This window comes from Sorex fumeus, unplaced genomic scaffold (genome assembly GCF_029834395.1).
Source record: "Sorex fumeus unplaced genomic scaffold, SorFum_2.1 ptg000029l, whole genome shotgun sequence".
Classification (NCBI taxonomy): Eukaryota; Metazoa; Chordata; class Mammalia; order Eulipotyphla; family Soricidae; genus Sorex; species Sorex fumeus.
Window position 1 is genome coordinate 9688699 of NW_026606086.1, and position 14596 is coordinate 9703294.

The window sequence follows — 14596 nt, forward strand, 5'->3', positions numbered from 1 at the left end:
ACATGATCTGTCATTCCCCTGTTCATTAGTGTGGGCATAATATTTCTTTTGAGAATGGGAGAACTGTAGCAACAAAGTTATGAAACATATTGTTAGAGAAAATATTTTTAGTATTAATGTATCAAATGTTAGCTTTTAGTTTTTCACTTCTTTTAAAACGAAGACATATATTTAACATTTTTTGAGTAACACACTAGGTTTCATTTTCTGTTTTGTCTATATAATGTAAAGGTAAAGGTAAAGGCCCTCCCGTTGATCGTCGATTTGCTCGAGCAGGCCCAGTAACGTCTCCATTGGAGACTTTGTTGTTACTGTGTCTGGCATTTCGAATACTCTCGGTAGCTTGCCGGGCTCTCCGAGCGGGGTGGAGGAATCGAACTCGGGTCCGGCCATGATGGCCGCTTGTAAGGCGAACGCCCTACACGCTGTGTCTGTGTGTTTTATTTATGTATTTATATGCTTATCTAAAGTCTAACAATTCTGATTCTGCCTAGTTGTGCTACTGACACTCAGAATTCCTTGATAGCCACCTAACAGGTAAAACTCTAAGCCCATACTCCTTCCAATATCCAGCCTGAGGCAAATATTTTGGAACAGGGGATGAAACTGAACATTCAAATATGCAAGTCATTGTCAGGTAGCTTAACTAAGCTTGATAGACAATTGAGAGGAGCCTGCCACTTGTCCTTATATTTTGATGGTGCCACGCCTGGCTGTCCTCACGGGGGCCCCTGGGGGGGGGGGTTCAGTTTCCCTCCCTGCCCCGAGCAGAGCCCCAGCAGCTGAAGACCTTCGGAACCTAGCCACAGCCATGCTCAAGACCACTCTTCACACACTCCAATGAACCTCACGCATGAAGGAACCGGCAGAGAAATCCAGGTGATCGGGACCTGGGACTGAGATCTCCAAGCCTGCTGGGATTGGGACTGGGACCTCCTTCACCCACCCAGATCCCCTATCTTCCAGTAGCTAGGCAGTTACACCCACAAACTGCCCCTGCCACCGTGTAATCCCATCAATGGCCAAGATCCAGAGACTATAAAAGCTTCTGGAAGCAAATGCAGCTGCGTGACCTCTTATTCTCTGAGAACCCAGCAGGCTACTGAGAGTATCCTGCCCGCACAGCAGAGTCTAGCAAGCTCCCCACGGCGTATTCAATATGCCAAAACCAGTAACAATGATGGGTCTCATTTCCCTGATCCTGAAAGAGCCTTTAATGTGGCACTTGCTAAAATCTCATTTCATTTCATTTCATTTCATTTCATTTCATTTCATTTCATCATCCTGTTATTTCTCGATTGCCTCGAGCAGGCCCCAGTAACGTCTCTTTCATCCTAACCCTGAGATTATATTCAAGGCTCTTTAGAAGAATGAGACCCATCATTGTTACTGGTATTTGGCATATTTGGTAGGCCACGGGGAGTTTGCCAGACTCTGCCCTGTGGGCAGGCTACATTCGATAGCCTGCAAGTTTCTCCAAAGTAGGAATGAGACAATAAGATGTCATAAAAAAAAAGTTCTGATAAGATGTCCGGGATCTGGATTTTATAGTCTCTGAGTCTTGGCCGCTGATGGGATTACACGGCGCCAGGGGGCCAGGTGGTGGGTGTGACCCCCGCCTACTGGAATTTGGAGGATCTGGGTGGAAGATGCTCGACTCCAATTCGAGTAGGCTTGGAGGTCTCGGCCCCGGAACCCGCGTGGCTTTGTCCCTCTGCCAGTACCTTCATGTGTGCGGAGAGTGGTCTCAGCATGGTGGTGGCTGGTCCTGGAGGTCTTCGGCTGCCGGAAATCTGCTAAAATCTCAGGGCTAGGACAAATGGAGACGCTACTGGCGTCTGCTAAAGGAAATCGATGAACAACGGGATGACAGTCATACAGTGACACAGTGATGTTCAAATACTTTAATTCGTTAGTAGAAAAATCTTCTCTTGAAATAAATTTCCTCTTAATTGTGCCCTTTATTACAACTCAAGATACCTTGTGTTTCCTTTGGTATCTCACGCACCCACACATACACACAAAACACAAACACATTTACATGAGAGACAGAAACACTTCTAAAATGCCTTCTCCAGAAATGCACACACAAAGTAAATAAAAGATTATTAGTATGGGCTCTGTGGAACTGACTTGTTTTCCAAAAGAAATTCAGGGTGAAAAACTGATCATCAATTGTAAAGATTGTAATTTGGGATAAAGATGAATGTTAAATGGCTGGTTAAGGGGGTAGTAAGGATGGGTAGAAACTCAAGAAGAACCCAAACTCAAAATACCTATGAAGAAATAGCTTTGAAGTGTTTGTGCTGCATTGATGTTTGCATTTCTTGAAGTTGGCTAAAACTCCAATCTTTCTCCCTAATAATGCAATAAGCCTATTTCAGAAACAGAAGTGTTGAAAGAAATCATTGTAATTCTTATATTGTGGAATAGGGTGTTTATTAGAGATTTTTCTATGACTTGCAGAGATGAATAGAATCCAGGAATAGTGGATGCAATTAAATGTTTACAATTTAAAGTTAATATATCCGAAGATGCATAGCATAAGAAAATCACAGCTTTTACAAGCATGTGTCTTGTTTTTTTGTTTTAAATATTGTAGAACATGATTTATTAGCACATACTTCAGGATCAAGAGACTTTCTCAAGTATATGAGTTCTGGAGAAGGGGAATGAAGCATCCCAGGGCATACTGATGAGGATAAATTAAATTGCCAAAATGAGGGTATTGGAAACGTTCTGTCTTTTCAGTGACAACTGCATCAGCAACCAACTTTGGAAAGCTTTTACAAAAAATTCAGGTCAACCTATGCCAGGTCAACTCTGTGCCTTGAAGAATAAGAATACAACATTCCCATTCGGCATATAATACAGCACTTTTCACACAAAAGTAAATCAATAAATGCTGTTGACTAGCTACTGACTTTACTATAATGTCTACCCTTTATAAGTCTCCCACTGATTTAACAGTACTCATTCACTGAGTTTTCTAGGGGGGAACGAATGTAAAATAAAAATTTTCTCTGACTTGACCATAAATAAAATAGGCAGAGTTGGGAGAATATGTTCTAGTCCTTTAATTGGCAAAATTGTACCATTTTTATTGACCAATTTCTTTCTTTGAAAAACCACTCTGTTTGAAACAAACAACTTCGTCAAAGTTTTCTCCCTCTCCCAGTTAAAAAGCAAAAACTGAAAACCCTTGAGGTCTGGGGGATGACATGTTTTCCAAGAAGTGTAGTAGTAGTTTCATATCATTATCATTAATTTACATTGCTATTGTCCTACATTAATAACTAAATTCAAATGCTTATGATACTTAGACTTTTTTCTTTATACTTTTCATATATAGTCATTTTGTCCTCACACTAAGGGTGTAAAGTAGCTGTTATATTTATAAATTATTACTCCCATTCAATAAATGATATTATCAGTAAAGTGAAGCTAAGAAATTTATCCAAAGTCACACAACTGTGATCTATGGAACCAGAATATTAAATAAATAAACTGAATATTTGTTAATTCAGTTATATTTCAGGATCTTTTGAGTTGCATCTTCCATTAGAAGAATTTCAAGAGTTATATTGCCTTCTTTTAAAAATTTTAAGTTTTATGTGATTTAAAATACTATAAGTGATAGTTTTATGCATACATCATTCCAGCACCACACTCACCACCAGAACACTTCCCTCCACCAACATCCAAGTTCCTTCCATCCATCCCTATCCCTAGCCTTTGCCTGTAAACTCAGTTATGTGTGTCAGCTCTCCAATTATATTGCCTTTGGCCATTTGTTGTTCCTTTCTGTATATCTTTATATCCTGAATCATTATGTATCTGTTTCCTTCCTTAGGACTTCACTAAGCACAGTACCTTCCTATTTTCATCCATATAGCTGTAACTTGGATAATTTCATCATTTCTTATAGCTGTATAATATTCGATATGTAAGTATAAAATAGCTCCTTTATCCCTTCACTCATAGCTCAACATTGCATTAAATAATGAAATGAATAGAATTGAGGATATGTCTTAAAATGACCACTTTATATTTTGGGGGTAGTTACCAACATTAATATCTCTAGGTCAAATGGGAGTTCTTTCCTCACTGTTATGTGAACTCTCCTATTGCTTTCCATAGAGGTTGAACCAGAGGATATTCCCACCAAAGGTGACTGAGGGTTCCTTTTTCACCACATCCCCAAACACTGGTTATTTCCAGACTTTTTGATCTATGCCATTCTTGTTATCATTCTTCTTATCTTGTAATAAGATTCTCATTGTTGGGGTTCTTTGATTTATTTTTAAATTTTAGGTCCTGAGAGCTAATACTGTTCTTGTTAGGGACTCATGCATAAAATGTTCTAACACTGCACCCTCCACATGAATGTCCCCCATCACAGTAAAACCCCCACATGCATACATGAGGACCTTCACCTCTTATCCTCCACCACATTAAGCTCAGTTCTATAGATCAGTTCCCAGACATTTTGGCCTTTGTTTTTCTATTAGTACGGCATTTGCCTTGCACGCAGCCAACATGGCCGACCCAAGTTCGATTCCTCCGCCCCTCCTGAAGAGCCCAGCAAGCTATGGAGAGTATCTCGCCTACACGGCAGAGCCTGGCAAGCCACCCGTGATGTATTCCATATGCCAAACACAGTAACAACAAAATCTCCAATGGAGACGTTACTGGGCCCATTCGAGCAGATTCTATTATTATGTTTCTTTTTTATCTCACATATGAGAAAGGATATTCTTTTTAAAATATTCTTTTTAAAATTTTATTGAATGACCAAAAGACGGGCTGGAGTGATAGCATAGCAGAAGGGTGTTTGTCTTGCGTGCAGCCGGCTGGGTGAGCTAGGTTCGATTCCTCTGTTCCTCTCAGAGAGCACGGCAAGCTACTGCGAGTGTCTCGCCCTCACGGCAAAGCCTGGCAAGCTACCCGTGATATATTCAATATGCCAAACACAATAACAACAAGTCTCACAATGGAGACATTACTGGGCCTGCTTGAGCAAATTGATGAACAATGGGAGGACAGCGCTACAGTGCTACAGACCATGAGATAGAACATTACAAAGCTGTGCATAATTGGGTTTCAGTCATAAAATGTAGCAACACCCATCCCTCCATCAGTGTAATTTCTCAACACCAACATCTCCAGTTTCCCTCCCTCTCTCCTAAATCACCCGTCATCTCAGTCTGCCTCTATGACAAGTACCTTGCTTCTCTCTTCCTCTGAGAGAGAATATAATCTATTTCTCTTTCTGACGTACTTCACTGAGTATGATTCACCAGATCCATCGACATATGCAATAGATTGCAGAATTTTGTTTTATCTTATAATAGCCAAGTGGTATTCCTTTATGTACCAGTTTCTTTGGTCCAGTTGTCTATTCTTGAAAACACATTATTTTCATATTTTGGATATTATAAATAGTGCTGCAATAAACATAGGAATGCTAATGTCTCTTTTAATAGCATTTTTGTCCCATGGGGTAAATGCCAAAAAGTGGAATTGCTGGATCTTATAATAATTGATTTATATCCAAAATATATAAAGCACTTTAAAACTTAAAATAATCAACATGATCCAAAAATAGGGATAGGCAATGAGTGGAACTTTCTGAAAAATTAGAGACTGGAGAGAGTACATTGGTTAGCGAATTTGCTTTGCACATGGCTGACCCAGGTTTGATCCCTGGCACTGAGTATGGTCCCGAGCCCTGCAAGGAATGATCCCTGGATGTGAAGTCAAGAGCATGTAAGCCAGTAAGCCGTGAGTACTTCTGGTCATGATCCTAAAACTTTCTACCAAAAATACATAGAGGAGGTCAATACATAGGTGAACAAAAACACTCTGCATTCCTTATCATAAGGATAAGGCAAGTCAAGACAATATTAATATATCACCTGACACCAGTGAAACTGACACACATAAAAAGAACAAAAACAACTAGTGTCAGTATGGCTCTGGGGCAAAGGAAGTTAATCCTTTGCTTGGTGAGAATGTTGACGATTCCACCTATTTGTTGAACACTATATATACTTCTCAAAACTAAGCATCATGCTTCTATCTGATCACTGTTCTTTTGATTTGCATTTCCCTAACAATAAGTGACTATGAACATTTTTTCATATTCTTCCTGCCATCCATATGCATTCTTTAGGAAAGTGTCTTTTCATCTCTTCTCTCCATTTTTGACTGGGTTATTGGATTTTTAAGTCACTCCCTTCTTTTTTTTTATCTGTAACCACTTCTCTATGCTCTCTTCCCTAACCAGTTAATCAGCTTTTTCCCCTAAGTAGTGTCTATTAATTTGTAAGGTCAGATCTTTCTAGGACACTGAACTTGCATTGTAAATTAGTATTGCCTTTCTCCTCTCCTTATGTCTTTTGAATAGTTTACTTTAAGGCAATGTCCTTTTGTATAGACACAAGAGACAGTTAATATTATGGTTTTGTAACTTGGGATTTAATTGGCTTTGAATATTATACATTCCCAGGCATCTACTTTCTCAACTTAACCCTCAGTTGTCCTCACTTCCTAGCGCCCCCAAAAGCAGGGTCCTGACGAGGGACTGGATGGAACCAGGGCAAACAGTAAGCTATGTGCTACCCTGGCATGAGATGGGCCTGGCCAAAGTGCCACAATTCTTAACTATAAGTTAAGAGCTTGATCATGGGTAAATGCTCTCATGATCCGAAAGTAATGATGAGACTAGGCCCCTGCTAGGAATAGGAAAGACTATTTTGACCTGAGCACTGTAGTCTGAGATAGGGATGACCCCAGTAGAACAATTCTATAAGCTTAATGCATCTTGCACTGTGTCTATACAAAATTATTAATATTATGAATGCTTATATGTTTGTTGGACATGGAGAGGAGAAACACACCCATGGGATTCCACTTTGGGTTGGTGGTCCTGCTGAAAGAGAATCTGTCCTAGAAGCAGCATCCCCTGAGGGAAAGAACTTTAACCCTATTGATTGTGACCACACCTATGTGTAAGCCCAGCCCCTTATGGTTTTGGGATTTAACTAGACTATAAGAGTGGGCTGGGGGTTCAAGATCCAGAGTCAGAGCCAGAAGGAGAAAGGGGTTCCAGATTGAGGGCTGGGAGAGGAGAGAGAGAGACAGGAGTGAAAGGGGATGAGAATGGAGTAAACAGCCTCTGATCAATCAACCAGCCTGGCTCTTGTTCCTTCCTTCGCCAACCCTTGGCCAACAGCCATCCTGATCCAGTCCACACACAGCAGCTCTAGAGTACCAAACACAGGCGATGAGCTAAAGCTGCCCGGAGAGCCATCAAACACACAACCTTCAGTGTGTGTGCATAGTTTTTTACAATACTCTCCATGTTGATCCACTTATATGCAAATTTTATGATTTCATCTTTTCCTAACAGCTGCATAGTATTCCACTGTGTAGATGTATCAGAGTTTCTTTAACTAGTTATCTGTTTTTGGGCACTCAGGTTTTTTCCAAATTCTGGCTATTGTAAAGTGGAAAGACAGATAAACAAATGGTACTATCTTAAACTTAGAAGCTTCTGCACCTCAAAAAAAACAGTGACCATAATACAAAGGTAGTCTACAGAATGGGAAAGGATATTCATACAATGCTCTTCTGATAAGGGGTTAATATCAAGGATATACAAAGCACTGGTTGAACTCTACAAGAAGAAAACATCCAATCCCATCAGAAAATGTGGTGAAGAAATGAACAGAAATTTTCTCAAAGAAGAAATTTGAATGGCCAAAAGGTACATGAAAAAATGCTCCTCATCACTAATCATCAGGGAGATGCAGATCAAAACAACGAGATGTCATCTCACACCACAAAGACTGGCATACATCCAAAAAAAACAAATGTAAAACAAAAGCTACCGGTGTTGGCATGGATGTGAAGAGGAGGGGACTCACCTTCACTGCTGGTGGGAGTGCCGACTGGTTCAGTCTTTTTGGAAAACAATATAGACGTTTTTCAAAAAACTAGAAATTGAGCTCCCATTTGACCCAGCAATACCACTCCTGGGAATATATTCTGGAGATGCAAAAAAAAATACAGTAGAAATGACATCTGCACAGTTTATTAGATTTTTTGTTGTTGAACTTCCTCTATGTCTTCCTATAGCATCACTTTTCTCACACCAATTCACACAGTCATATAGTCCTGTGATGCAAATACCACACTCCACAGTCTTGCCCTGGGAGATTTTTGAGACATTTTTCACACTTGAATTTATCAAATTCTACTCTAAAAAATTCTACTTTAAAATCAAACCAAATATAATAATTTAAAGAAATAAGTTCTATTGGTCTTTAAACTCCCTTGAGATACATAACGCATAGCAACATTTTTCCTCCCTATCGCATTTCAATTTATATAAATTGCCAAGTCCCACATATTTAAGTGAATAAAATTGTAGTATGAACGGCAAGGCTGGTGTTCAAGTGTGACAAGTGGAATCAGTGTCATTACCTCATACGCAGACCTAATATTTCCTAAATCAATGAGCCAGAAGATGATGAGACTATCAAATTATTATCAGAAGAAGTCTTATCTTAGCCTATCTTTTATTTAGTTGATAAATATTTATTCATGGATTGATAGACTGATTTGCATCTGATTCTATACTATACTTGATAGAACACACTTCTTAATCTTTTGGCAAAGCTAAGGAGATATTATTTAAATTAATAATTATTGTCAGCAAAATATCTGATAATACTTTTGTGCATGTTTGTAGGGGATTCATATATGATTTTATTTTTACTCCCACTAGATCTTTATTAAAAATAAAAGTTAGAGAGCTCCTGGGTATTTGATTTTTTTTAAAACTAACCCCCAAAACTGATTCAGCTGCTATTGCTATTTTCTTATGTTTACATCAGGCCTCAGTCTTGTGACCTTACATGTTCATATAAATGTTTAAGTGAATCATTGGTAGGGATAAAACTAACTTTTCTTTAACAGAAATAAACCTTAGAAAATGCAAAACTGGCATATCTTACTTGCTTCTTGCTTAGGAAATTAGTATCAACTTGAGGTAGGCCATATTGTTATAAACAACTGCTTTCTTATGGAGCGAACAATGACATTTGGGTAAATAGCAAATGTCTAGATGTCTCAGAACGATATCCTGAAGCAAAGCAGAGATTGGATAGAATAAGTGGCAAAGAATCCCAAGACAATAGTCTCTCAGAGATATAAAATCTGTCATCATGGTCTACTACTTTTTTTCAAATGGGGGATGGGAGATGGTTGGCCTTTATAAAGCCCTGCGGAATAGAACACATACTTTTCTGAGCCCCGTTCAATTGTCAGAGCTACCCTTTCCCCCTATTTTTCTATGTTTAATACATTTTCTTATTCTGCAGAAAAGACTTACCTGGCAAAGATGACTCTGAAAAACTGCCCCATCAGCAAGTCAACAGGCTTATTACCTTGTTAATTAGGGTCACTGCTCACTAATAATTTAGCCAATAACATGATATTTTTAATAAGGCATTTACTACATTTATTATTACTTTTGCCAGTTATAATAAATACAGTGAAATTTATTAATGCATGAAGCTTTTATCTAATGCAAATTGCATTTATCATAGTCTTAAATTTACTTTGTCTCTATATTTATGCTCTACTGCTACAATCTTTTTCTTACTCTGAGATAAAAAGTTTCCCCTATCCAAAGTAGCTTCATCTGTATTAGTATCTATCTTACAGTTTTTTTTAAGGATTAAGAGAGACTTATGCACTGCAGAAGAAATGAGGTCTCAAAGGACATCCCACTGATTCAGAGCAACTATTCAAAAAAGGCTAATATCCATGATACATAACGCACTACCAAAAAAAAAAAAACCCTCAACAATTCCATCCAAAATGAGAAATGAAACAGTTCCTTAAAGATAAAGATGATGACAATGCATATGGCGAACATGAAAACATGCTCATCCCTGGTAATCAGGGAAATGCACGGCAAAATTGCAATGAGGTATCACCTTATACCAGCAAGAGTGGTCTATATAAAAAAGTTTGGAAACAGTAAATACCTGGTGAATACTTGTGAGGACGTGGCCACAAAATGAACTATTGTTCATCATTGGTGGATATTTTTCCTGGTTCAATCTCTTTATAAAATGGTTTTGATACTTCTAAAAATTAAACAATAGACATTTTACTCCTGTGTCTCTACCCCAAAACACAAAAACATTAATGTAATTAACATACACCAATGGTCGCTGATTCATGAATTATGATATCCAAGATCTGGAAATAATCTAAAGTACCCAGCAAATGAATGGTTAAAGAAATAGTAGTATATACGCAATGAATTTTTACTCAGCTATAAAAAAATGAAGCATTTCAGTTTATTGAAATTTAGATGGAACTGGAGAAAGTTATGATAACTCAGTCAAAAAGAAAAGAAAAACATCATATGATCTCACTTATTTGTGGTACATCAAACAAGGAATTAGATAATTTCCAATCAGATATGGTTAATAGAAATGTGATATTGGTGTTGAGGTGGGTCAGGGGAAGGGATTTAAGATAATGGTAGAGGGATCCAGGCAATTTTGTGATGGACATGGTATATCAGCATTGGACTTATAATGATGAGGGTTCAATTTTCAAGAAGTAAATTAATTTAAAATCTACATAAGAAACAGATCACTTTTCTCAATATGCGTAACAAAGATAACACTTTTTATTAGTAATACAGAACTCAGGGCAACTCAAAGATTAAAATTTATCAAGAGAATGCAGCATTTTGACTCTGTGTAGAAAGGTAATACAAATCCTCCTCTAAAAGTTTCCTAAAAAATCGCCAGAGGTGTTTAATATTTTCTGTCATTTTCTAGAAATCCAGAATGCTAGGGACTCTGAAGTCACCCCCATCTTTTTGTGGTGATCTCAAGTGGGTGGTACAGTTTTAGCTTCAAAACACAAAAAGCAACAAATTCAACGGTTTCAAAACACAGGAGGTAACAAATTCAACTTGAGTTTCATTTATTTCTGAAAAACTGTGCTTGTATCAAGGACCTTATTGGAGGCATGGTATTGATTACCCTTTGCTAAGGACACAGAAGGGATTAGATGTAGTGATGACAAGAAGCACTGCAAGCCTCCTCCCTTTCTAACCCTATTTCCTGTCTACTTTCTCATACCCAAAGTCTTTACTACTCCACAGCCAAGAGTAGTGTTTTCTGTAGAGCAAGGCATGGGTGGAGGCATAGCTGTCAGTGAAGGAGTAGGAAGTGGAGATGTTGAAGTCTCTGGAAGCAATTTCTAGATGGCAGTCTCTGGGCATTGCTTTTCACTCCCATGAACAGTCATGAATACTTTTCTAAACTAATCTTTTCTTCTGATAGCCCTTTCCCCTCACTTCCTTTAGCCTCTACTTATACTACATAGTAATCTGTCTAGTAACAAAAAGCTTCATAATCTCCCAAAACATCACTCTCTGAAATATCAGATCTGTGTATCTAAATTCATATTATTCCTAATATCTAGAATCTAATGACTAGAATTACTCTATCTTAATATCTTTAGAATCTCAACGACAAGAAGAAAATATGCATATGAGCTATCTGCTGTGAAAATAAACAGAAATCAGATCTGTTGATTTTTCTGTTAATATTAGGTATTTGTTTCTTCATGCCCTGTGCTCTCACTCTCTTGTACTATTCCTTTCACTTGATGAAAATAAAATCATACTATGCACTGTAACACTGTCCTCCCATTGTCCATTGATTTTCTGGAGCGGACATCAGTAACGTCTCCATTGTGTGACTTGTTACTGTGTTTGGCATATCAAATATGCCACGGGGAGCTTGCCAGGCTCTACTGTGCAGGTGAGATACTCTTGGTAGCTTGCCGGGCTCTCCGAGAGGGACGGAAGAATCGAACCCATTTTGGCTGTGTGCAGGGCAAACGCCCTACTCACTGTGCTCCAGCACAAAATCATATGATATCAAAACCAATTCATAAATAATTTTCTTTCAATATTATTATTTACTAAATGACATTGGAACAACAGGAGCTTTTAAAAAGTGTCTTCTAAGCCTCTTCGTCAATATCTGTTTATTCTTAGTCATTCATCATCTGAAACCCCAGACCTTGATGAGACAAATAGAATTTGGATTCAAAGACTTTTTAAAATAGATATGGGAACTTATCTTTATACCCAACATCTATAAAATGTGTATACTAATAGCTTCTTGATAGATATGTAATTAGAACTTAACATGTTTTTACAGTGCCTTGCACAGAATAAGTAAATCAGTCTATCTTTTCATAGGGTGAGAAACACACACAGCTGTGTTAGGGCGTACATCTGGCTCTGGGGTCTGCTCAAGAATTGCTTCTGGCTGTACTGGAAATTGAATCCAAGTCAGCCACATGCAAGGCAAGCACCCTTTACTACCGCTTCTCGGCCTTTTGGCTAAGATCAAGTGTAGTATCTCTTTAATGTATCTCTTTTAAAGTATCACCCACTTTATTATCTCTCTGGCCCCAGATCTGTACTTTATGACTTGTGCCTTTTTGCCCTTCATGTTCCCTTTTTCAAATATATGCTTATAGTTCAATTTTTTTTTTTTTGCTTTTTGGATCACACCCGGCGATGCACAGGGGTTACTTCTGGCTCTGCAATCACGAATTACCCCTGGTGGTGCTCAGGGGACAATATGGGATGCTGTAAATCAAACCGGGGTCAGCCATGTGCAAGGCAAACACCCTACCTGCTGTGCTATTGCTCCAGCCCCTATAGTTAAAAAATTTAATTAAAAATTTAAAGGAAATAAAAATAAAATCAAAGATCATACTTTACAAATTCATAACCATATTTTCCGCATGGCAAAGCCTGGCAAGCTACCCGTGATTTATTCAATATGCCAAAAACAGTAACAACAAGTCTCATAATGGAGACGTTACTGTTGCCCGCTCAAGAAAATCTATGAACAATGGAGGACAGTGCTACAGTGTTTTATTTTTTATTTCCAATTTTAATTTCAATGTAACTGTGAAGGGATTCTATAGTTCTTTGTGAAAAATACTATTAAAGTGATTAAATATTCTTTAAATATCTATAAGAAGAGCTGTTAAGTTGAAGGTTAGTGGGGAAGGAAGATGAAGAGAAGAGAGAAGATATCATGAAAGGAAAAAAGAAAGAGACTTGCAAGGATAAAGCCATGGAAGTTATAGATTGTCTTTTAAATAGAATGGATGAAATTTTCTCCCTGATAACTTACTCTTTTTCTTTCTCTCCATGTTCAGATACATTTTCTTTACACATCATTATTGCAGATTAATTTATGAGTTTCCTTAATTGTCTGAGCAATGCAGGGTTAATGTCCTAGTAAGGACAAGTTCTCTTTTACTTTATGAGAGCAATCACTTAATGAAAATTAGGTTATTACTTTTTATCTCTCTCTCCTTGGCATTGCCTCAAACTAAGGAACACTTTTTCAAAATGTCTTCTCTTTGTCTTGTGTTAGGAAATAGATCTGTTTGACTTTGGCACTTTTACTGTTTCCTGATAGTTGATAAGTTTCAATTCCAAAAATGTCACCTGATAAATCAGGTTAGGGCTGTCTACCTTTCCAGACAGGTTATTTAGTAAATGTTTGACTCTAAAAGAGGGTACTATCAAGAGAGAATTTAGTACCAGTAGAGACCAATGCGGCATGATATCTCTCTGTTTCTCAATGCACTAAAACAGGGTTTACTCCTGCTTCTGTAACTCAGCGATTACTCCTACTGGAGTTCAGGAGACCATTATGGGGTGCTGGGGATTGAACATGGTTGACCGCATCCAAGGCAAGTGTCCTACCTGCCATACTACCTCTTTGGTCTCAGGACCAACATTCATAGTTACTATTGTTTTTTTATTTTTGATTTTTATTTGAAGCACTATGATTTATAATAGTGAAAATGATAGGGCTTTATGCATACAATTATCCAACACCACACACTCATCCAGTGTTCATTATCCTTCACCATTAGCTAGGGTCTCCTCCCAAGCACACCCTACCCTTGGTAAACTCAATTCCATAAACCAGTTCTCAGGTGCTATTGTCTTTGATACCTTGATATTACCAAATTATGTTTGTTTAAATTACACATATGGAAGAAATCAATCTATGCCTGTCTCCTTCTGACTGAATTCACTTATCATGTGAAGTTTCATGCATTTCAATGCAAATTCTTTGATTGTGCATATTCTTGATTGTCTCATTAGTAGAATGGGGAGATACATCTATGTTGCTTTCTATTCTTAATGGGTAGTTGAGTTTCTTTTTAAACACTCACTGGATTCTACTACATATCAGGAACTTTAAAAATTAGTAAAAATTTACTAATTTTTCAGAGAATGTCTTAATTTGAACTTGTCAGAGTAGGTCCAAAGAAAGTGATTTTGCATGGAAGTGATTTATATGGATTTCTTGGGGGTGAGGGTGACTAAACTTAAATAGAGTGGTAGAGATAGTGAAGTAGAAGGAACTAAGCAAGGATGGAATTTTAGGCTTAGTCTCACTGAGAATCATTTGAGCCTGGCACTGGAGAAGAAACAGGAGTGAAAGAC

At 37.9% G+C, this 14596-nt stretch overlaps 1 pseudogene; it reads left to right on the forward strand.

Moving 5' to 3' along the window:
- The first annotated feature begins 12434 nt into the window (after positions 1 to 12434).
- Positions 12435 to 12508, forward strand: LOC130024998 (uncharacterized; annotated as a pseudogene).
- The last annotated feature ends 2088 nt before the right edge of the window (positions 12509 to 14596 follow it).